Source organism: Sceloporus undulatus, chromosome 4 (assembly GCF_019175285.1).
Source record: "Sceloporus undulatus isolate JIND9_A2432 ecotype Alabama chromosome 4, SceUnd_v1.1, whole genome shotgun sequence".
Taxonomy (NCBI): domain Eukaryota; kingdom Metazoa; phylum Chordata; class Lepidosauria; order Squamata; family Phrynosomatidae; genus Sceloporus; species Sceloporus undulatus.
This window is the reverse complement of record NC_056525.1, coordinates 167,304,869-167,327,895: the sequence shown is the minus strand read 5'-3', so window position 1 is coordinate 167,327,895 and position 23,027 is coordinate 167,304,869. Positions and strand designations below refer to the sequence as shown.

General features: G+C 43.8%; 1 protein-coding gene across 1 annotated transcript in view; it reads right to left on the bottom strand.

The window, feature by feature from the left end:
* The window catches only part of CDYL (chromodomain Y like), a 172,618-nt gene that overhangs the window by 90,657 nt on the left and 58,934 nt on the right, over positions 1-23,027 (bottom strand). The gene's annotated exons all lie outside the window — the stretch shown is intronic.

The following is a 23,027-nucleotide window of genomic DNA, read 5'->3' as shown; positions in this document are numbered from 1 at the left end:
ATTATTATTAAAATGTATGGGAAATTAAATCCACCCTCCAAAAATGACAACTTCATCTTTTTATGTGAGAATGGAGTGGTGAAGATCTCCATATAAATTTAGTAAGTACAGTATTAATTTCCTGAAAATATACCTGAGGAATAAACAATGAGATAGCTCAAAATATATACAATATATGTGGTGAATGTCTATCTTAAGTATATTAACTTTATCCCAAATGCTTCATTTAAGTGATGGACAGGTTGCTTACCTGTAACAGTATTTCTTCGAGTGGTCATCTGCGAATACATACAAATGGGTTGTACTGCGCCTGCGCAGTGCCTTCGGAAACTTCTGGAATCACTAGGCAAAGTACACTTTGCAACATGTTGAAACTTTTTGGCGGTAACCCCGCCCATCCCCTATAAAACCTCCGTTCCCGCTCTTTTCCCCAGTTCCGCAATTTTTCCGCCGTGAAGGCGACCAGAATGAGCCAATGAGAGCAGGACACTGAGGGGAGGATGGGCGGGATTTGTATGTATTCGCAGATGACCACTCGAAGAAATACTGTTACAGGTAAGCAACCTGTCCTTCTTCTTCGTGGTCTCTGCGAATCATACAAATGGGTTGAGACTGGCGAGCTAAAGTCAGTGGAGGAGGGAGTGTCATGACACCAGAAAAACATCAACATAAATGGTATCAATAAAGACAATTGAGAACCAAAGCAGTTGTACGGTTTGTTTATAAACTCTTTGGAAACCATATCCCACCTCAAGAGGTAAGCCCCCGAGTCTCGCGCTGTCCAATCTTTGAATCCGGCAGTTATGCCATAGTCAATGAAGCCCTGACAGCAGGACAGTTCTCCCAAAGGTAGCATCCCTTTTGGCTCTTGTGTCCAACCTATAGTGCTTGATTAAGGTTAGAGGTTGAGACCATACAGCAGCCTTACAGATGTCATCTAAAGGGACCCCGGACAGAAATGCAGACGAGGCCGCTACAGCCCTTGTGGTATGGGAGCGAACCCTGGTGGGTAAAGGTTTGCCCAAAAGTTCATAGGACAGAGCAATAGTGTTGGATACCCACTTCGAGAGTCTCTGAGCCGACACCGGGAGTCCCTTTTTCGGTTCCGAATAGCACTGGAACAGTCTGTCGGAACGGCTGTGTTCCTTAGTCCTATCTAAATAAAAGGCCAGGGCCCTACGAACGTCTAGGGTATGGAGGGTCCTCTCGGTGTCGGTAGTCGGGTTCGGAGCCAAGGTAGGTAAAACAATGTCCTGACACATGTGGAAGGCAGAGACAACCTTGGGCAGAAATGTAATGTCTGTTCTGAGAACCACCTTGTCCAGGTGGAATCGCAGGAAGGGCTGGTCCCGGCGTAAGGCACACAGTTCGCCCGCATGGCGGGCAGAGGTAATGGCAACCAGGAAAGCCGTCTTCCAGGTCAAAAGTCTAATGTCCGTGGTGGCCAAGGGCTCGAAAGGTTTAGACTGTAGGGCCCCCAGCACCACATCGAGGCTCCAGGCCGGGGCCGGTGGAGACACCTGAGGATGCAAATTATTACATCCTCTCAGGAATCTTTTAATTAGAGGGTCTTTGAAAAAAGAGGGCTTGCCTTCGAGTTGAAAAAAGGAGCAGATAGCCGACAGGTAACACTTGACGGACGTCAGGCATAGTCCAGTATCGACTAGAGACATCAGAAATTCCAGGACCAGCGGCGTCGTTACCTGGTCTGGTGAGAGATGTCTGTCTGACAGGAAATGAAGAAACTTTCTCCACTTCAGTCCATAGGATTTTTGGGTGGCTGGCTTTTGGGCTGCTAAAATGACTCTCCGTACCGGGGCTGACAACTGTGCTAGGCACGGATTCTCCAAGCCACTAGGGGAAGGGTCTCGATGTCCGGGTGTCGGACTCGTCCTCCCTGGACTGTCAGGAGATCTGGCCTGGGCTCGAGCCGGAGAAAGTTGGCTTGAGATAGGTGAAGAAGGTTTGGAAACCAGGGCTGTGTCGGCCACCAAGGCGTGATCAGGATCGCGTCGGCGGCGTCCGCAGTCATCTTGGCTACTGTCCTGAGGTTCAGAGGGAAAGGGGGGAAAGCGTAGAGCATCATCCCTGACCATCGAAACCCGAACGCATCTCCGAGGGAGCCGTCGTTCGGCGTCCGGGAGCAGAACTGGGGACAATGAGAATTGTACACGGTCGCAAACAAGTCCATCTGAGGTGTTCCCCATCTGGTGAAGAGATCGTGTACCGTCTCTGGATGGAGCCTCCACTCGTGGCAGGACGTCGGAGACCTGCTGAGCAGATCCGCATGAGAGTTCTGGATGCCCGGTAGATGTACTGCTTGAAGCATGATGCTCCGGGAGATGCACCAGTCCCATATCCGGAGGGTGATGTCCAGCAAGGTGTGAGACCTGGTGCCTCCTTGTTTGTTCAGGTAGTACATCACCGTGGTGTTGTCTGTCCTGAGCTGGATGACCTTTCGTAGCAGAGATGACTCGAAAGCTTTCAAAGCTTTTTCCACCGCCAAGAGCTCTAGTGCGTTGATGTGGAGTGTCCTCTCGTCTAACGACCAGTTGCCCTTGGCCCACAAGTCCCGAACATGGGCTCCCCATCCTTCTTCGGATGCGTCTGTGGTGAGTACCAGCTCTGGCTGGGGGAGCGAAAAGGGCATGCCGACGCACACGTTGCGGGAGTCGAGCCACCAACGGAGGGATCGAGCGACAGGTCTCGGGATGGTCAGCCTGCGAGACGGGGGGTCGTTTTCTGGGTCGAACACCGACAGGAACCATGACTGTAGAGGTCGGGACCGAAGCCTTGCCCACGGTGTAACGAATGTCGTTGACGCCATGTGTCCCAAGGCTACTTGGATGTCTCTGGCTGGTAGTCGTCTCCGGGCGGTGCAGCGGTTTACGGCCTGAACCAGGGCCCGAAAGTGGTCTGGAGGTAGGTATGCCATACAGTCGCTGGAGTCGAGGATGGACCCTATGAATTTTATCTGTTTGGTGGGGAGCAGTTGAGACTTGTCGAGGTTGACCACTAGTCCCAGGTCCCCTAAGAGCCTGAGCGCCTCTGAGGTGTGTCGTTGGAGTTCCTGACTTGACGGAGACACGAAGAGCCAGTCGTCTAAGTACGGGAAGACTCTCATGCCCCGGCGGTGGAGATGAGAAATCACGGGTGCCATGCACTTGGTGAAGGTACGAGGCGCTATAGACAGGCCGAAGGGGAGGACGTTGTATCTGTAGACATCTGTCCCGACAGCGAAGGCCAAGAATCTGCGGTGGGACTCCCGGATGCTGACATGGAAGTAGGCGTCCTTTAGGTTGATGGTTGCAAACCACAGGTCTTGCTGCAAAAGAGGTAAAATAGAGGCTAGCGTTACCATCCGGAAACGACGATAAGACAGGTAAGTGTTCAATTGTCTAAGGTCCAGTATGGGTCTGACACCTCCATCAGGCTTAGGGACAGTAAAATAACGGGAAAAGAAGCATCTCGGTATGTCGACGGGATCGACGGGAGAGATAGCGCCTTTTGCTAGCAGAGTGCGTACTTCGTCGAGAAGGGTGTCTGAGGGGGATGTAGACAGGAAAGCTCCAGTTGGTGGGAGCTCTTTGAATTCAAGGGCATAACCCCTACAGACGATGGTGAGGGCCCAAGAATTGGTGGTAATGGAGGCCCAAGTGGTGGTAAAGGGCCTCAGCCTGTCAAGAAAAGACAGAACAGAGGGAGCGACGGAGTACGCTGCGTCTCTTCAGGACCTTTTCTTACTTTGGTCTGCCTCTTGCCTCCTATAATTCTTTTTGTATTTAGGCCCCGACCGGCGGCCCGAGGAGGAAGACGATTGAGAGGGAAATCGCTGCCTGGACTGGTCCTGGCGTTGGAATGGCCGATCTTGCTGATAGGGCCTCTGGCCCTGGCCATACCATTGGCGGACCGCAGTGAAGCGCTTACGAGCAGATGACTGGGGGGGAGGAGGACATACCGTGCATTTTTGCAGCAGTTCGCATTCTGTATTTAAAGTTGAGTTTCTCATCGGTCTCGCGATGGAAGAGGCCTTCTTCATCGAACGGCATGTCCTCGATGGTCGTACGGGCGTTCTGGTTCAGGTCCGACGACCTTAGCCAAGCGTGTCTACGGAGTGCTATGGCGGCCGCCATCGATTTCGCGGAGCAGTCGGTAGCGTGCCTGGCCGAGGTGATGAGCCAACTTCCGATTGAATGGGCCTCATCGCGAACCTCTGCAAGGATTGTCTGAGAGTCATCTGGAAGATCTGGTACCAGGGGGGAGATTTTCTCCATTAGCCATTGGATATAAGCTCCCATGCATGCGTTGTAGTTGGCGACTCGCATGCCCAGAGCTGACGAGAAGTAGGCCTTTTTGGCTAGCGCATCAATCTTTTTTGCCTCTCTGTCTGAAGGCATGAGGGAGGCCTTCGGAGTCGATGCGCGCCGGGACCCCTCTACAATGGCTGAATTTTGTTTGGGATGTCCAAACAGCCACGACGGAGTGGTTGGAGAAATCCTGTAAAGAGACTCAACCTTCCTGTTGTTGGATGAAGTCGATGAGGGAGCTTCCCAGGAGCGCCTGGCCAACTTTTCTAGCGAAGGAAGGAGAGGAATCGCCGGTGGGGTTGGTAGTTTGCCGTGGACCCGCCTCTCAATTGGATCAGATGCCTCGTCTTCCACCTGGGAGGTCTTAATGTCGAGAGCATTAGACATCTTTATGACGTGCTCTGCAAAGGTCCGGACGTCATCCGACGGCGAAACTGCCCCGGGCTGGGCGAAGTCCTGAGAGATGGATAGTCGTCATCTCTGGAGGATAGTGAGTCGCCTCTGGGCCGATAACGGGCTCGGGATGATGTTTCCTCGTCGGATTCGAGTTCTACAACTTCCAGATTGGAAGAGGGCTCCACCCGGCGGGGTGAGAAAGTTGATGCCCTGGAGGGCCTGGAAACAGCCCTTGGTTTGGGTCTTCGGTCCCGAGGTTGAAAAAGAGAGTCTTCATCATCTCGAGGGACCAGCCTGTAGTATCTGTCTGTCTCTGTATCATAGTAGTATTCCGGCTCCCTGTCTCGAGATGGCGATGGAGAAGCCACGCGACGAGTACGGGTGGGCATCGGAGTGAGCGAGCGACGGTCGTCCCTAGAACTGATAGGAGACACCGGATCTGGGAGTGCGGCCCGGGACCTCAGTGGTGACTCCAAGCGATGATCGGAACGGCGGTCGTCAGATTGGAGAGACCTGGAAAGCAAGTTTCTAGACGCCCATGATGCCATTCGAGGGTCCGATGGTCGATCCTCGGCGCCCGGTGATCTCCGGTTGGTGTCTGCTCGCTCCTGATCGGGATCTGAGCGACTATGTGGCACCTCTGTGCGGGGAGTCGCAGGAGGGTCCCGCTCATCCTGGTGACGCCGCTTTGCAGAATGATCTCTCTCGAAAGAGGAGGTGCGGGGTCTTTTAGATGTAGAGGAGGTGCCCTTCTTAGCCGGTGATTTGGTCGAGTCGGAGGGTGTCAAGGCCTTGGTAGCCGAAGAGCCCGGAGCAGAACCCGACTTCGAGGTGGAGGAAGTGGGTGCCTTCGGGACAGAGGAGCTCGAGGCAGAACCTTTATGGGAGCTCGAGTCCTTAGCAGTATCGCGGCCCTCCTTGAGCCCCTTCTTATGTTTTTTGTCCTTTTTCGAGGGTCGAGGGACTTCTCCCGACGGGCCCTGTTCCAGGGGGTCCAGGACGACAGCGAGCACCGATGGGTCATCCGACGGCTCTTGGATTGGAGCTTCGGCGACAGTCGGTAAGGGAGTCACAGTAGAAGAGGGAACCCCCACCGAAGACATGGCCCCTGATGTGAAGACCTTAGTATATATCGCAGCCTTCAATCTGGTCTCCCGATTTTTTCGCGCCTGAGGGGTTAGGGATTTACAGAGAGCACAAGATGATGGAATGTGCGTCTCTCCCAGGCAAAACAGACAGGACGAATGGGGATCCTGGCCGGGAATCTTACCCCCACAGACGGAGCACTTCTTAAAGGGCACCGATGGCATGATCCGGAAAACGAAGTCAGGCGGTCCGAGTTAGCAACGAGCGAAGGAGACAAGTCGAGGGGCAAGAAGGTGCGAGGTCTAACAGTCCGAGTCGTGAGCCAAAAAACAAGTCGTGGGGCAGGCAGAGAAGAGTCGAAAAAAACGGTCCGAGGTCAGATTTTCCAGTGATTCCTAAACTAGCCGAAGAGCGAAGTTCCTAGTGGCAGCTAACGCGGCGGAAAAAAGGAACTGGGGAAAAGAGCGGGAACGGAGGTTTTATAGGGGATGGGCGGGGTTACCGCCAAAAAGTTTCAACATGTTGCAAAGTGTACTTTGCCTAGTGATTCCAGAAGTTTCCGAAGGCACTGCGCAGGCGCAGTACAACCCATTTGTATGATTCGCAGAGACCACGAAGAAGAAACTCAATTATCCCAATGAAGAGAGATTTCTTCAAGTATTGCAGACATATTTGATTTAATTTAATCATATGTACATTATCTCAAGGAATCCATATGCCTAAATACCTAACAGCTTGATTTGGACCACTTAACATTAAAGCCAGAAAGGAGGTTCATACATTGTGACGTATTCTGTCAACTCTGGTACAGACAATGAATAAACCACAAAAGATCATCAGCATATAACAGTGTTCAATTCATCTTTACTACAATCATAGACCAGCACAGGGAAAAAGGGCGATACAGAATAAAAGAAGGCAAAAACAAGTTAAAAACAAGGTAAAACACAGATTAAAAACAGTATTTAAAATATCATTTTAAAATCCAATGTGGCAGGACAAGATTGATACTAGCCAATTGTGAAGGTCATTGGCGGATGGATTTTAAGCACAGCTGCACAGAATCTAGCAATGTTGTATGTTATATCAGAGTTGATGTCTGAAAGCAACAAAAAAGTGTCAAATTGACTGGTGTGTCCTTGATGTTTATACAATAAAGGTGAAATAAGACTGAGGCTGGTATCCCTATAGTATGAGCACTGAAGAAATACGTGCTCTGTTGTCTCTATTTGGCCAGAGTCATAGGGCTATAATCTGTCTAAGAATTGGATCTTCTTGTATCGGCCTTCACATACGGCTGAGGGAAGAGCATGGCATCATGCCAAAGTAAAGGCTCTTCAGTGTTTTGGTACTTCCAGCTTTGCTAAGCATGCCACAGTTGATGCCAAGTATCTGTTGGAGTCATTAACAATAAATAACAGTGTATTATAATCGCATAAGCGATGTACGAACCCACAGATTGCTGGATTATGCCTAACTGCACACACTGAAGGTTTCAAATATAAATATCAATAGAAAGAATAGATATCTCTATTATATATACCTTGCAAATAAAAAAAGTTGGAAATTATTCCACTAGTGATCACTTCCGACCTAGAAGAAAGGTTAAAAAATCTGAATCCATTCCAAAAATTCTGATGGGAAAGTAATTTTTAGGGTCAACTGCCAATTAATTTCCTCAAAAAAAATTTTTTTCAGCATTAAAAAATGCTAACCACTACTTGTGAAAATCTCCACCACAAATCTCTACTTGCCCACTGGATCCACTTCTCCTGCTGTCTGTAGATAAAGCATGGTCATGATGTGTAACCACCATCGGCTCTACATTGACAGTGGCGGTGCAGAAGCGGCCAGGCCTGGGCAAAGGTCTTTTCTGCCCCTCCTTCCTCATGCCTAGTCTCAAGACCATTGAACTCTATCCCCACTTTTTATCATTACTTAAGGAGTCATGATAGATCGACTCTAGTTTACTTAGGGGACTACGAGACGTTGGTTGGTTGGATGGATGGAGGGTCTTGAGGTCAACCAAGACACATATCCATCAATTTACATTTCATGGGAGGGGTTAGATGTCTTCAACAGAGCAGCAATTCAAATTGTGTGGGGCAATGGAAGATATGGTGTTAGCAGAGCAAAAGGTCGTTACAGAAGAAGACGTGATAGATGTCTGATATCTATTCCGCCTTCCATGTGCCCTGCTACCCCAAAAGATCTGAAGAGCATGCCTAATCATCCACCAAACCTTTCTCTGTGCATGTGTAATGCCAGGTCAGTGAAGAATAAGTCCCGTATCATCTATGACTTATTGATAGATCACAGAGACCTGGCTAGGAACAGATTAGCTCTGTAACCTGGGCTCAGGCCCTTCCAGCCAGTTACTCCGTCAATGAGCAGGTAAAGGGAAGCGGGCAGGGGGGAGGCGTAGCCATAATCCATAAAAATAATCTCACTTTAACTAGGATACCTATCTGTGCATTAAACCACATCGAGTGCATTTACCTTAGCTTTAAGACCAGGGAGAGTTTAGGGATTCTGTTGGCCTACTGTCCACCCCGTAACTTAACAGACTCCCTAGCCAAGCTGACACAACTAGTCTCAGAGCTGGTGTTGGAAATGCCTAGGCTGTTAGTCCTGGGTGACCTCAACATCCCCCTCGAGGCTGGTTTGACTAATCTTACTGGTGCGGCTCAGGAGTTAATGGGTTTCATGACAAACATGGGCCTCTCCCACATAGTCTCTGAGCCCACGCATTGTGCAGGTCATGCTCTTGATGTGGTCTTCTGCACGGAATAGACATATCCATGGGCAGAAATAACTAGTATTTCCGCATTATCATGGACGGATCATTTCCTGGTTAAGGTTGGACTGAAAGCTACTATTCCTCCCTCTGGGGGTGGAGGACTAATTAGAATGGTCCACCCTCGAAGGCTGATGGAACCCATTAGGTTCCAAGAAGCCCTAGAGGGTTCTATGATTGGCAGTGCTGGTGACTCTGTCGAAGTTCTGGTTAATTTGTGGAATAGCAAAATCACCAGAGCTATAGACATGATCACTCCCAAGCATCCTTTCCAGCCTGCTAAAAACTGTAACCCTTGGTACACTGAAGATCTTAAAAAATGAAGTGGGTTGGACAACGACTAGAGAAGTGTTGGCTGGAATCTCAACTCATATCTGATAAGACACTTCATTGGACTTTTCTTAGGTCCTATCAAATGGCGATAGATGCAGTCAAGAAATCTTTCTACTCTGCATCTATCACGTCTGTAAAATCTCATCCAGCTGAGCTGTTCAGGGGGGTAAGGAGTTTAACACAACTGCCTCCCACCCAGAACCCTCTATTAGATTCAACTATAGCTTGCTGTGATGCTTGTCCTCTCGAGGACAAGCTCCTGGCTGTCCAGGAGGTGATACAGGCAAGCTGATGCTGAAAAATATAATCAATGCATCCTTCAGGAAGGGTACCCTGCCTTCTTGTCTTAAGGAGGCAGTGGTCAGACCACTCTTTAAAAAGCTCTCCCTAGATCCCCTGGATAGAAATAACTATAGGCCAGTCTCGTAGTTGCCATTCTTGAGCAAGGTGATCGAGAGGGCAGTTGCCAATCAACTACAGGCAGTCTTGGATGAAGCCGATTATCTGGACCCATTTCAAACTGGATTCAGGGCAGGATACGGAGACGGCCATGGTCGCCTTAGTCGATGATCTCCGTCTGGGCATTGACAGGGGAAATATGACCCTGTTGGTGCTCTTAGACCTCTCAGCGGCCTTCAATACCATCAACCATGGTATCCTTCTGGAAAGCCTGAGAGAGTTAGGTATCGGAGACACTGTTCTACAGTGGTTCCGGTTCTACCTCTCAGGCAGATTCCAGATGGTGGTGCTGGGAGACAGCTGCTCTTCTAAAAGAGAGCTAAAATTTGACGTCCCCCAGGGCGCCATATTGTCTCCCATGCTGTTTAACATTTACATGAAGCCGCTGGGCGAAATCATCCGGAGATATGGGGCAGGGTGTTATCAGTACACTGATGACACCCAAATATATTTCTCTACGTCTCAGACTGATGCAGTGACTAAGGATGGCATCTCTCCTCTGAATGCCTGTCTTGGGGCGGTAATGGACTGGATGAAGGAAAACCGACTACAGCTGAATCCAGGTAAGACGGAGGTACTCGTTATAGGAAACCCAAGCCCAGGTATGTCAGCCAGTTCTGGATGGGTCACACTTCCCCTGAAAGACTCTGTCCGCAGCTTCGGGGTGCTCCTCGACTTGTCCCTTCACCTGACAGCTCAGGTGGATGCGACAGTCAGGAGCACTTGTTATCAGCTTCGGCTGATACGCCAGCTGTGCCTCTTCCTGGAACCAGGAGACCTTGAAACAGTAGTACATGCGCTGGTCACTTCTTGATTGGACTTCTGTAATGTGCTCTACATGGGGGCTACCCTCATGCCAAGTTCAGAAATTTCAACTTGTACAAAGTATGGCAGCCAGGTTAATTACAGGTACTTGGCGTAATGATCACATAACACCAGTTTTGAAATCCCTTCACTGGCTGCCAATTAGTTTCCGGGCAAGGTTCAAGGTGTTGGTGATTACTTTTAAAGCCCTACATGGCTTGGGTCCAGGATACTTAAGGGAACGCCTTCTTTCATACTGTCCATCCCACACTCTAAGGTCCTTGGGGAAGAATCTTCTTCAGCCAAAAAAATCTAGACTAACCTCAGTTTCCCAGAAGGCCTTCTCCACCACTGCTCTGAAGCTATGGAATGACCTGCCGAAGGAGATCCGTGACATTTCTACTCTTACAGCCTTTAAGAAGGCTCTTAAGATGGATCTCTTCTGGCAGGCCTTCCCTACCTCTCCCCGTTTACTGTGCCTTACGTCGCTCTGTCCATCAATATTTCTCTTAAATTTAATGAGAAAAATTAAATTAAAATTAATTAAAATAAAATTCTTGCCTCAAGAAGAAGAACCCTCCCTCCGTACCTACTGTCATCATCAGACCTGGGAGGGAGTGAAAAAGACAGACCCGATTCCATCAGGTCTAACTGTGAAGTCTGTAACTCATGTCGCTCTCTTTTATTTTATTGTATTTTATTTATTTTTGGTATTTTATTTTATTGTATTCTCTGTATTTTTTATTGCTGTAACCTGCCTGGATTCCTTGTGATTGGGTGGGTTTTAAATAAATCATTATTATTATTAGTCAGAAATATAACTTTATTAATACAATTTAGATGTTTTTATGCACATTTTTTCACACTTTATTTTAAATTTCACACCTAGATCTACAGATTTCCTTTGCATTAAATATATTATATTTAATATATTATAAAGTTACCACATAAGGATGATAAAGCTACCACTGTACTGAAAGTAGCAAGGCAACAAGACAGATATCTTTTGGCAGAGCATTTTACAATATTGGCAGCACCACAAAAGAAGATATGTCCCTGAAACCTATCCTTACTTCTCAGCTGGACTCTTAGCAGGGACTAAAGATTTCAATGCATGTCCGAAAAGAAAACTGGAAAAGGAGGAGTAAAAAACCAGGAAATTTTATCAAGGATCAAAGTAACCCATCATGATGAAAGGTAGCACACAACATGTGTTTCAATTCTAAAAAGGTCAGAGGGGATATAATACAATTTGTCTACAATTGTGCATGATGGAGAAAGTCAACAGGGTGACTCTCCCCCTTACTCTCTCAAAATTTGAGGACTCAGGGTTATTTTATTATTTTTTGGATTTAATCTACAAAAGCCTTAAAAACACACACACACACACACACACACACACACACACACACACGTATAAGTCTATAACTTTTAGTCAAAAATTGACTCAAAATGCCTAAGTTGACTTTTCCACGGGTCAATGTAAGTACTGTACTTTAACTCTTATTTAAAAAGTAACCACCAAGAGTGTAACCTGTCCTAGAAGCACTGATCCCCTTACTTTCTCATCCATCCAGCCTTTAGGGTGATTACAAACAGTTATGCCTGCTGGGATTTTCTAAGTTCTTTGCCATTGTTCTCCTTTACTTCATCTTTTACATTCTTTGTTACATGGCCCTAGGTTTTACCCTCGACTTATCCAGGGATCATATAAAAATCTGTAATTCTGGCCTCAAAACATGCCCTTGACTTATATTTGAGATTGGCTTATAGTCAAATATATACAGTAATATGTGGAGCAGTTTACAAAACAAAATAAACAAAACAGCAGGAAGAGAAGAGGAGAAACTGAATGGAGAGTGTAGCCTTTTCACTGCCAGATCCACCTTTTTAAAAAAAGAAGACGTCTATGGCTACAAATGTCAAGCAAACCAGATATACAGGGGGAAACGTTACAGCTAATTGTTGTGTGCTTTCACGTTGTTTCAGACCTACAACAACCCTAAAGTAAACCTATCACACGATTTTCTAGGCAACATTTGTCCACAGCAAGTTTGCCATGGACTTCCTCTCAGAGAGTAGAGTGTGAGTTGCCCAAGATCACTTAATCACTAGGTTTGCATGGTTGAGCAGGGCTCTGACATGCGATCTCTAGAGTCCTAGGCTCAAAGCACTACACCACAATGGCTCTACCAATAGTTGATTTCAAATGACAGAGATAAAATCTAGAGAGCATTCAACAGAATCTACAGGACAAACCAAAGTCATATCTCAAAAGTGGTTAACAACAACGATGATGATAGTATGAGAATAAATAATAAAGCAGCCATCCATTAAGCATTTTGAGAAACATATCCAGTTTTTTCTGTGTTTTCAAATGATAGTCATGGGATGCATAATTGGATTTCTCAATCAAAGATTCAGACCTCAGTCAAATAAGACAGTTTACAAATTACAGTCCACCCTCCGTATCTGCAGACTTGCCACCTGTGGATTTGAGCATCTGCAGATAGCAAACCCATGGGCGGGGGGGCAGTGGTGGAGGACAAGGAAGAGGTAGGAAGAGGAGGACAAGTGGCAACAGTGGCCATGGGGGATAAGAGGAGATGGAGACGGAGAACAGGAGAAGGATGAAGAAAAGGGGAGAGAAAGAGCAGAGATGGGGTGAAGAGTAGAAGAGGAGGAGTAGGAAGAAGAAGAGGTGGTGAGAGGGGAGATGCTGGCTTCGGGGGGGGGGGGGCAAAGTGCCATTGTCCTCAATGGTGGCACAGTCACATGGCCGTGCCACCATTGAGTACTATGGGACTTGAGCATCCGTGGATATTAGTATCCACAGGTGGGTCTGGAACGGATCCCCGCGGATACCAAGGGTCCACTGTAGTCAGAGTTGAATTTGGTTGTTTTGTGAACTGTCAAATCAGCATCCAGTCCACATCGTGAGGTTTTCTTGGCAAGTTTCTTCAGAGGGGATTTGCCAATACCATCTTCTGAGGCTGAGAATGAGTGACTTGCTCAAGGTCACCCAGTGGGTTTCATGGCTGAGGTGGAACTTGAACCCTGGTCCGCAGGGTCCTAGTCCAACACTCAAACCACTACATCATACTGGCTCTCATGGTCCATATAGTTCTCTACAATATAAAGATGCATAATCATAAACTGAATTTTAGCTCTTCAAATTGTATAATTCAACAAGATAGGAAATTTTAGTCAAAAAATTGACCCCAAAACCCTGAGTCGACTTATCCACAGGTCAATATAGGTACTGTAAGTACTGTATTTTAACACTTTTTTTTTAAAGTAACCGTCCCCTGGTGAAAGGTAAAAATGTAATGTGTCCCGGAATCACTGCCACCACTCTGTTCTTTTATCCATCCAGTCTTATTTTGAGTACAAATAGTTATGCCTGCTAGAATTTTCTAAGTTCTTTGGCATTATTTTCCTTTGCATCATCCTTTAGATCCTTTGTTACCTGCCCCTAGATTTTACCCTTGACATATCCAAGGGTCATATAAAAATCCATAATTTTGACCCCAAAACTTGCCCTTGACTTATACATGAGGTCGACTTATAGTTGAGTATATGCGATATCTTCTGTCTCGAAATTAAAACTAGAAGTGCTTGGGGAAAATGCACATCTGATTTCAAAGGAAACTGTGAAGGTGAAAAAGGTAATAAAACATTTTGCTTCATGAATTGCTTTTTGAGTCTAATGATACTAATGATACTACATCCATCTTTTAAAATATTCCAGATTCCAACAATCATTTTAAAATACACTAGCTCTACTGTAACTAAATAATTTTAGTCAAACCACTATTTAGGTTAAAAGATCTTAAAATAATGTTTTAACATATCAAACACAAGATATGAATTCAGAACTGATTAACAGCTCTGGTGCATTCTCAAACAAATAATTAACAACAATCAATCTTGCAACTAGGAGAATGATTCTCCACACAGAAGTAGAGACTAAGGTTGTAATCCTATGAAAATTTACGTGGAACAAAATCTTATTCTGTGGAGATAGAATCACCGAATCATAAGAGCTGGAAGAGATCTCAAGGGTCATCAAGTCTAACAGCCTGCCATGCAGGAATACACAATCAAAATACATACCAGGTGCTGTAGGCTATGAAAGTACTGACAAAACCACCTCTGAATATGCCTTACCTAAGAAAATCCTATGAGATGTATGGGGTCAGTGTGAGTGAAGAGGCAATTTGAAGGTGTGTACATGAAGGTGCATGCAATTTGAATGTGCATGTGCACAAACAGATACACAGAAGAAGACATTTGTGGAGGCCTCCAATAGCAACTAGGTCTCTTCCCTGCTTACCCTGCTGCCTATTAGACTGCCTGGCTGATTTTACAGAACAGGTATCTGAATTGGTTTTGGTGTCACCCAGATTCTTGATCTTGGTAGACTTCAACATCCCATTTGAGGATGTCTTCAGCTTGGAGCATATAGATCTGTGGACTTCCAAGCTGGTCAGAGTGAGTACAATGGGTACTTGTATTGTATTCCTTATCACCATATAGGGATCTAAGAACTGGACATTGAAGAAAGTGGATAAGAAGAAAACTCATTTGAGATGTTGTGTTGGAGAAGAGTGCTGAGGATACTATGGACAGCCAAGAAGACAGACAAATGGTTTCTAAAGCAAATCAAGGCTGCACTCTGCCTGGAAGCCAAGGATTAATTTGAGGTGGTTATATTTTGGCCACATCATGAGAAGGCATAAATCATTAGAAAGGGCAACAATGCTAGGAAAGGTTGAGGGCAACAGAAAGAGAATAAGACTGCAGGCCAGATGGGTGGACTCAATCAAACAGGACGCAAGTTGGGGCCTGGAGGACCTAAGCAGAGCTGTAGATGATAGAGGGTCTTGGAGATGTCTCATCCACAGGGTCAACATGCGGCGAGGGCAACTTCAAGGCAGTTAATACCAACAACAACAACAACAATCTGTCCCTGCCAGGATGGTGGATCTGGTAAGCTGGTCTGCCTTTGAAGACTAATGGCTAATGAAGGCTTCAGGTTTTCCTCTATGAAATGGTGAGTCTGCAAGGGCCAGTTCCATCAACTTCATAGAGCACATATGTGTGCATGCATGATAAATAAAACATAATTCGGTGGATGGGTAAATGGATGGTGAGTAAATATAGAGGAAAGATGTGTGCATGCCACTTGCATCTAGGTAACACTTGTTAACATGCCCACTTCTGTGGAACATATATACTCGAATAGGAAAAGATTCCCAACCTCTGAAATATCCCAAGAATTCCTATTTTGCTACCATGACAGAGAACACACCATCAAAACCATCCACTCATAAGGAAATGAAATAAAAGAGACCAGAAAAGCACAATCTGCAACTACAGACCAAAAGAGCCAATTCTGTCACTGCCTGAAAATACATTCTTGTCTGAATAATGGCTCCCTGTGATCTGGCACATGAAATAAAACTGCCATTGCCATAAAGATAAGTACTGCTCAAGCAGTTTAAAATTAAGTGATAAAATACTTTCTCTCTCTCTCTCTCTTTCTCTTACCACTAGGGCAGTGGTGAGTGGCAACTGAAGAATTTATCAAATTTTATTGTCAAAATAAATCAGACATTTGCCAGAATAGAGATAGGAGTACAGTTCACATGGGTAGGAATCAGCTAAAATCCACACTTGGCACCCTTTACCAGATTGTCTCTTAAAGAATGTGGCAGCTGTGTACGATAGAATTGCTTTATTCTGATTGATTGTGATTAAATTACAAATGTAGAGGAGCTGCCTTTTCACAGCCTTTGCTAGATTTTTAGTCACTCACTTGTTCAATTAAAAATTATCACAGAAGAGTAAGCAATTGTTTTAGGGGCAAGATTATACCACACCCATCACTCAAATACTGCATTAAATCATTGCATGCTGTAAATTTCTTTCATATTTATTACTAACTTGTGTACTTAAACCATATACTTTACATATCAAATTCCTACACATCACATAAAATCTCAAGGTTAGCGTATCACTGGGACTAAAATAACTATTTCATTTACAATTAGCATAGGTGATTCTGCCAAATATTTGTTTGTTTTAAAATAAAACCTAGATTAATAATTCTTTTTCAATTCTACTTATTTTTTTCCAATTCTACTTTATTTGCAACAGCAAGGAGCGTTCTTCAATAAAAGGGTCTGTCATTACATCATACTCATTTCCCTCTCTAAATTCAACATGAATTTATTTAAACATAACTACCATGCAAAGTGTGGTGTAGTGGTGTGACCCCTGGACTAGGACACCAGAGAACACAGTTCAAATCTCTGCTCAGTCCTGAAAACTCACTGGGTGAATTTGGGCAAGTCACACTCCCTCAGCCTCAAAAGAAAGCAAGGGCAAACGCTCTCTGAAGAAATCTTGCCAAGAAAACCCCATGACAGGATTGTCATAGAATCATTGCATGTCAGAAATGACTTGAAGGAAAATAACATCAGCAACAATTATGCAAACTGCCTTAATACCCTAAAGGCACCAGACCCTGCCCAATCTTGGAAGCTAAGCAAGGTCAGCTCTAGTTAGTACTGGGATGGGAGATCCCCAACAAATACCAGGCACTGTAAGCTATATTTCAGAGGAACAAACTGGCAAAACCACCTCTAGGCATTCCTTACCTAAGAAAACCCTCTGAAATTCATGGGGTTGCCATAAATCAACAGGTGAGTTGAAGACATCATGCAAAGGCTGGTGAATAACACCTTACTTGGATAGGTACTACGCAGTATGGGCATAAATGTTGCTAAGGTTAACAAATTGTGTGCTGTCTTGTCTGTATGCAGCACCTAAACTGTAGCACAATTTTCTTGCATACTGTAGACCAGAGCTTGAAACTAAAGAATTACAACACAGTGGCAATACTAGCTGCTGGGGGGTAGGGCTACCAGGTGAATTAAGAACTGAACTCTTGTCCTTTTAATGGTTGTACAGCAGGCCCTTGGTATCTGCTGCGGTTTGGTTCCAGGACCCTCTGTTGATATCAAAATCCGTGGAGGCTCAAATCTCATTAAATATAATGCCATAGTAAAATGGTGCCCCTTATATAAAAGGGCAAAATCAAGGTCTGCCTATGGAAATTGGTATATTTTTCAAGTATTTTGAATCTGTGGCTAAAAAAACCCATGGCTAAGGAGGGCTGACTGAACATATAAAAGGCAATTTTAATGGGTGCTGCTTGTGACAAGTAATGCTACTCAAATTTTGTCCTCTTTGCCATTGTCCACATAGGCTCAAAGGCCAGTGATTCCCTCTCACCTCATGTTGTTCAGTTCAGATGCCATAGGCAAAAACTCGGGGCCAGGATCTCAGGCACAATCTTGGACACAGCTCTGGTAGATTCAATCCGATCCCAGGATCAATTTGACTCCTGGTTTGCTGCAATTTTCTGGCAACTCTTGGCTGTTTCCACATGAGACATTGCAATGGGGGTAGTGGTGGAGTTTCTCAGCACCAATGACAGTGCAGCAAGGTAAAGAGTGCATGCTGGTAGCAAGTACCAGGTTGGCTTGGAGATGGGTGTGTAAACTGCTGCCTGTTCTCATGCTGACCTGGGGACTGGCCCAGGTGAGTACCAGCTGAGCCCATGCTATCTTGGCCCATCTGCTCAGTGTGTTAGTGTGCTATCAAATCATCTGTTGACCTAAGGTGACCTCAGTTTTCTTAGGCAAAGAATCCTCAGGTGATTTTGTCAATTCCTTCCTCTAAAATACAGCATACAGCACCTCATTTTGGTTGGCAATCTCCCATCCAAGTACTAACCAGAGATGCCCCTGCTTAGCTTCCAAGCTCAGATGGGATCTCATGACTTTTTCTACACAACTATTAAAGTGAAAGGAGCCCCAACTCTTATTTCACCTGACAACCTTATTGGGGGGGGGGGGAGGCAGCAAGGATGCAACAAAACCACATTTCACAAAAGAAGAGCAAAATTATGTTATTGATGTAACAAGTAACATTTCCAACATTTACTTTAAAGGGACATTTTAATAGACATTGTGACAGGAGGTTTTATGCCAGTGGTCCCCAAACTGTGCACTTTAAGAGATTTTGGACTTCAGCTCCCAGAAGTCTCAGCCATGTTGACCAATGGTCTGGGATTCTGGGAGCTGAAGTCCAAAATCCCTTAAAGAGCGCCGTCTGACAACCACTGTTTTATGCCATTCTCTTATCAGTCCTAGGTATAATAGGTATTTCAACTCTATGTTTTATTTTTTTAAATGTTGTGGATAATTTAATTCCATTTTAATATTGATCTTTTGTATGCCTTAATTATACTTTATTTTAATTTATAAGCCACATTCAGTCGCTGTTTTGGAGAAAAGAGAGGGTATAATTAAATCTGGGCCTTCCTGGGTCTTCATTCTAATGCCTATCTTTTTCAGTTATACGGTACAATTTCATGGGCCATCGAATCGAATCCAATCCCCTGCTCAATGCAGAAACTTCAGTTGAAGCATCCCCAGCAGGTATCCAGCCTCTTTTTGAACTTGTCCAGAGAAGGAGATCCCACCATGTCTCTAGGTATTTGGTTCCACTCCCAAACTGCTATTATCAGGAAGTTCCTTCTATGTTCATTCAAAATGTACTCTTCTGTAAGTTAAAACCATCAGACCTATTCCTCTTCTTCTATCTCCTTCTCTACATTTATATTCTAAAAATGAGCTACTGTACCTAAGAAGGTTCTTTTTCTCTCTGGTCAAAACCAATATTCCCTTAGATGGCAGGATAGTTCTGAATGTGGCAGTACTATATTTACTGAAAGACAAGAAGCTACCAATGACCACTTCTCCTTGTGGTTAGAGCTATCAATAACAAACTGTTATGTGAACAGCAGTGGTCACCAGAGGAGCTACTGGGGAGCATTCTTTGGGTTAAATCTGTCCAGCAGTTACAAATCCACCTAACAATCACACTGTTTAGCCACATTTGATCAGCTTACTTGCAAGAATATCATGGAGGATCTTCTCAAAAGTCTTACTGAAATCAACATGCACTAAATCCACAGCACTCCTCTGATCTGCCAAGCTTGAAACTCTTACTTTTAAAAAACAGAGAGAGATATAAGATTGATTAGTTTGCCATGACTTGTTTTTTGAGAAAACCATACTGGCATTTCAGAATCACAGTATTACTTTCTAAGTACACAAAGACCGATTGTTTAATAATCTGTTCTAGACCCTTTCCTAATATTGAATTGAGCTGACTGGCGGGGAGTTGCTCAGCTTTTCACACAGCGCCTTTGGAAGATGAGGAGAACCTTCACCCTCTTCTAACAAACAAACAAACAAAACCAAATAAATGAGTCCAAAACCAAATAAAAAATGAATGCTCACTAGAAGCCAAATGACTAAATTAAGACTATCATAATTTAGATGTCTCATAATATGACAATACATACTGTAGAAGACAGTAACAGAAAAAGATAGAAGAAAAAGAAAAGGATTGTATTACAGATGGATTGACTCAGTCAAGGACGTCCTGATCTCAGCTTTCAAGACCTGAGTAGTTGATTGGGGCTCTAGGGAAATCTCTCTCACAGGACTGCCATAAATCAAAGATGACTTGATGGCAAATAACAACAATAGTGCATTGTAAGTATTAGAGGGATGAACTGCAATCTGTCACTGAACTCAAGCACTATGGCTTATATTGAGAAAAGGATGGAAGAGACTGATCTGAAATTTGACAGTGTAGAAAAAGAAAGACTATGGATGTTCCAGTCTGATTCTGAGGTATTATAGGGTTTCAGGGTAATGAGTGATTTCCAGCAGACTCGCTGTTCTTTCCCTTCCTGGGTATGGATTTGCTGGCCAGTTTTTACATTTGACTGTGTTGTTTGCAAAATGTTTCTTTCAAGGGAAACATTTTTTACATGCTTGGCACTAGGAGCAGGGCAAAGTATTTACAGTTTTAAATTAAAGTGAATAGGCTCTTGATATATAGGACCTACTGTCTGTTCCTCCCTTCACCTGTTTGTAGTTACAATAAGATACAAAACAACTGCCAAAGCCACACGTTCAAAACCCATACAGTCTACGAGTTTTAACACCACTTTTTTCTCCACTTACTCATTTACTTTAAATTTTTTAGGAGCGGGGGATGGGTTGCTTTGATTTGAAGAGACAGGAAATTGATGGTTCTCCACAAAACAAAATGGTTTTTCAGAGTTTCCTTCACTTCTTAGATTAGACTAGAGATGTCAAATTTACAGAAATTTTAGGAGGAAACTGAATAATACTGAACAAATAAAAAAAAATACTTTTCTAATTACAAGCTACTGATCTCTACTGATCTCTAAGAAATCTAGCCTCACTTAGTTTTGGGGACAAAAAACTGTAACTCAGGAAAGAACCATAACCCACATTAAAGTAAAACAAGCAAGAATAGTATGTATTCTGAAATTAGCTGCCTCAGTAATGTCAAAGCATTTACCTTCAGATCCAGAAAGCATTCATTTTCAAAAACAGAGCTGAGAAACAGAAACTATTTAAGATAATAGCTCAGACAGTAAGATCAGTGGTACAAATTCATGCTGCAAAAATAGAATTCACCGAGTGTTTAAACCTTTCCTTTTCTCATCATTTGGAGATGGGGACCTGAGGCCAAAATCCCTTTGTTTGTCTCAACTAAAGCAGACCTAGTGACTCAATGGGAGCTTGGCAGAACATTTATGTAAATACCATTTCATGGGTCTACTATACTTGGAACCAACAACTACATTTAAATCTGACAGTTTGCCTGAGTTGAGCTATGCTTTCCTATGTCACTTTATTTCCAGATTTTCTATGCGTCAGAAACTGTGTCAGGCAAACGCCTTTCCATGTTGCAGAAGAGATCTGCTTGGAAAAATCCCAGACAGCAACATGGACAAAATACATAAAGACATTCAATGTTCAACAACAATGGAAAGTGTGCCTTTCATACATCAAGATCCAACTGTGCCCTGACATGAGGAGGGGAGGGGCAAAAAAGCAATATAACATCTTAACTTAAATATATTATTCACCATTCTAAATTTTGGTTCTGGGAGAAAAAAAAATCCTTGAGAAAAAGAAGGAGTTGTTTCTGAATGCTTACCCAGGCCTCTAAGCCTGGCCCACAGAGATTCAGGCAGCAAAGCTGAAAATAGCAGAATAGTTTTAAACCTGAGAGTTAAGAGAGGGCATGCCTCTATTAATAAAGAGAAAAAATGTACAATATGAAGATTATACAACAAAATCTGCAGAAGATAACTCTGAGAATCCTTGAAACATATATGCAGTTAATCAAATAAACTAGTAAAAAGAGAAGAATTTATCAGATCATGCACAGAATGTCTATCCTTTATCTTAAGATATGCCAAAGAAGCACCAAAGAAAAGGAGGTTACTTTTTAAAATGTAATTTAAACATTAATTAATGCAAAAAAGGAACTTGATATATTTTCCTGTATTACTTTAGAACCCCTCAGATATACAGAGAAAGAATGAGAAAAAGAGTGTTGCTGTAGTTGTGGTATGACTTTAAGTCATTTCATACTTATGGCGAAACCCCAGACAAATATATTACAGGGTTGTCTTGGCAAGATTTGTTCACAGGTGGTTTACTACTGTCTTCCTTTGAGGCTGAGGAAGTGTGACTTGCTTAAGATCATCCAGTGGATTTCCAGGGCTGAGCTGGGATTCATTTCCTTACAGTAGTGCAGATAGGGTCTGCTATGTCGTGGTGTGGTTACTTCCAGGCTCACCTCTCATCTTGAAGCTAGATAGGTTTCAGGGGTAGAATGCTAGACATTCTAAACCCCAGAACTGTCTTGCACTGGAAGAGACGTAAGGAATCTATGGAAGTCAAGCTATCATGCAACTGAATCGCTTTCCATATTATAAGTGACTAACTGACATTCAATATCATCCACACTAAATGATCAAGTTAGAATGGTCCTTGAAAATGAATCAATCTTTTGCTGTGCTTTGCTTTTTGGAAGAATCTAGTGCAATCATGTTGCACCTCGGTCTTCTTGTCATCAGGTTGAACATGCCCAACTCCCTCAATCTTTCCTCATATGTTTTGTTTTTTATAACTCTTTATCATCCTTGCTGTCCTTCACTGAACCTCCTCCAACTTCTCTATATCCTTCTTAAAATGAAGTGCTCAAAACTGAACACAATATTCCAAATGAGCACAGAATAAAGTGGAACCAGTTGGACACAATTAGACTATCACATCAAAAGGGAAACCTTTACCTTTTTATTGCTGAGCTTCACTTGGAAATTTTGATTCTATTAATGTAGGCTAAAATATTGTTTGTCTTCTTTGGCAAGAGTCACTGATGGATAATGTTCAATTCATGATCCACAATAATCGCAACGTTCTTTTCACATACAGTAGCGAAATGAGAGCGGGAAAGGTACAATTTTAGGTAACTTTGCAAAAGAGGTGATGAATATAGTGAGACAAAGAAGATAGATGTAAACCTATTGGGGAAAAGTGATAAAGTAGCTAAGATAAGCAACAGATATACAAGTTTATGTGGGGAAAGGGGAGGGTGTGGGGGAGGGTTTTAGAAGGGCTAGCATAAGAAAAGAATATGTATAATTGGTTATCCTTCTTACCATACCATACCATACCATAAACCTTTATTAGGCATCTCAAATAAAAACATCATACAAAGTTAAAATTTTAAACTAAAATTATTAACATAGATACTTTAAAATTCCGTCTGTATAACATGTAATTCTATGGACTACAGTTGTTCAATTTATACCAGATTTTTTGTTGCCTCCATTAGAAAATTTGCCATCAATCGTGTAATCTGCTCAT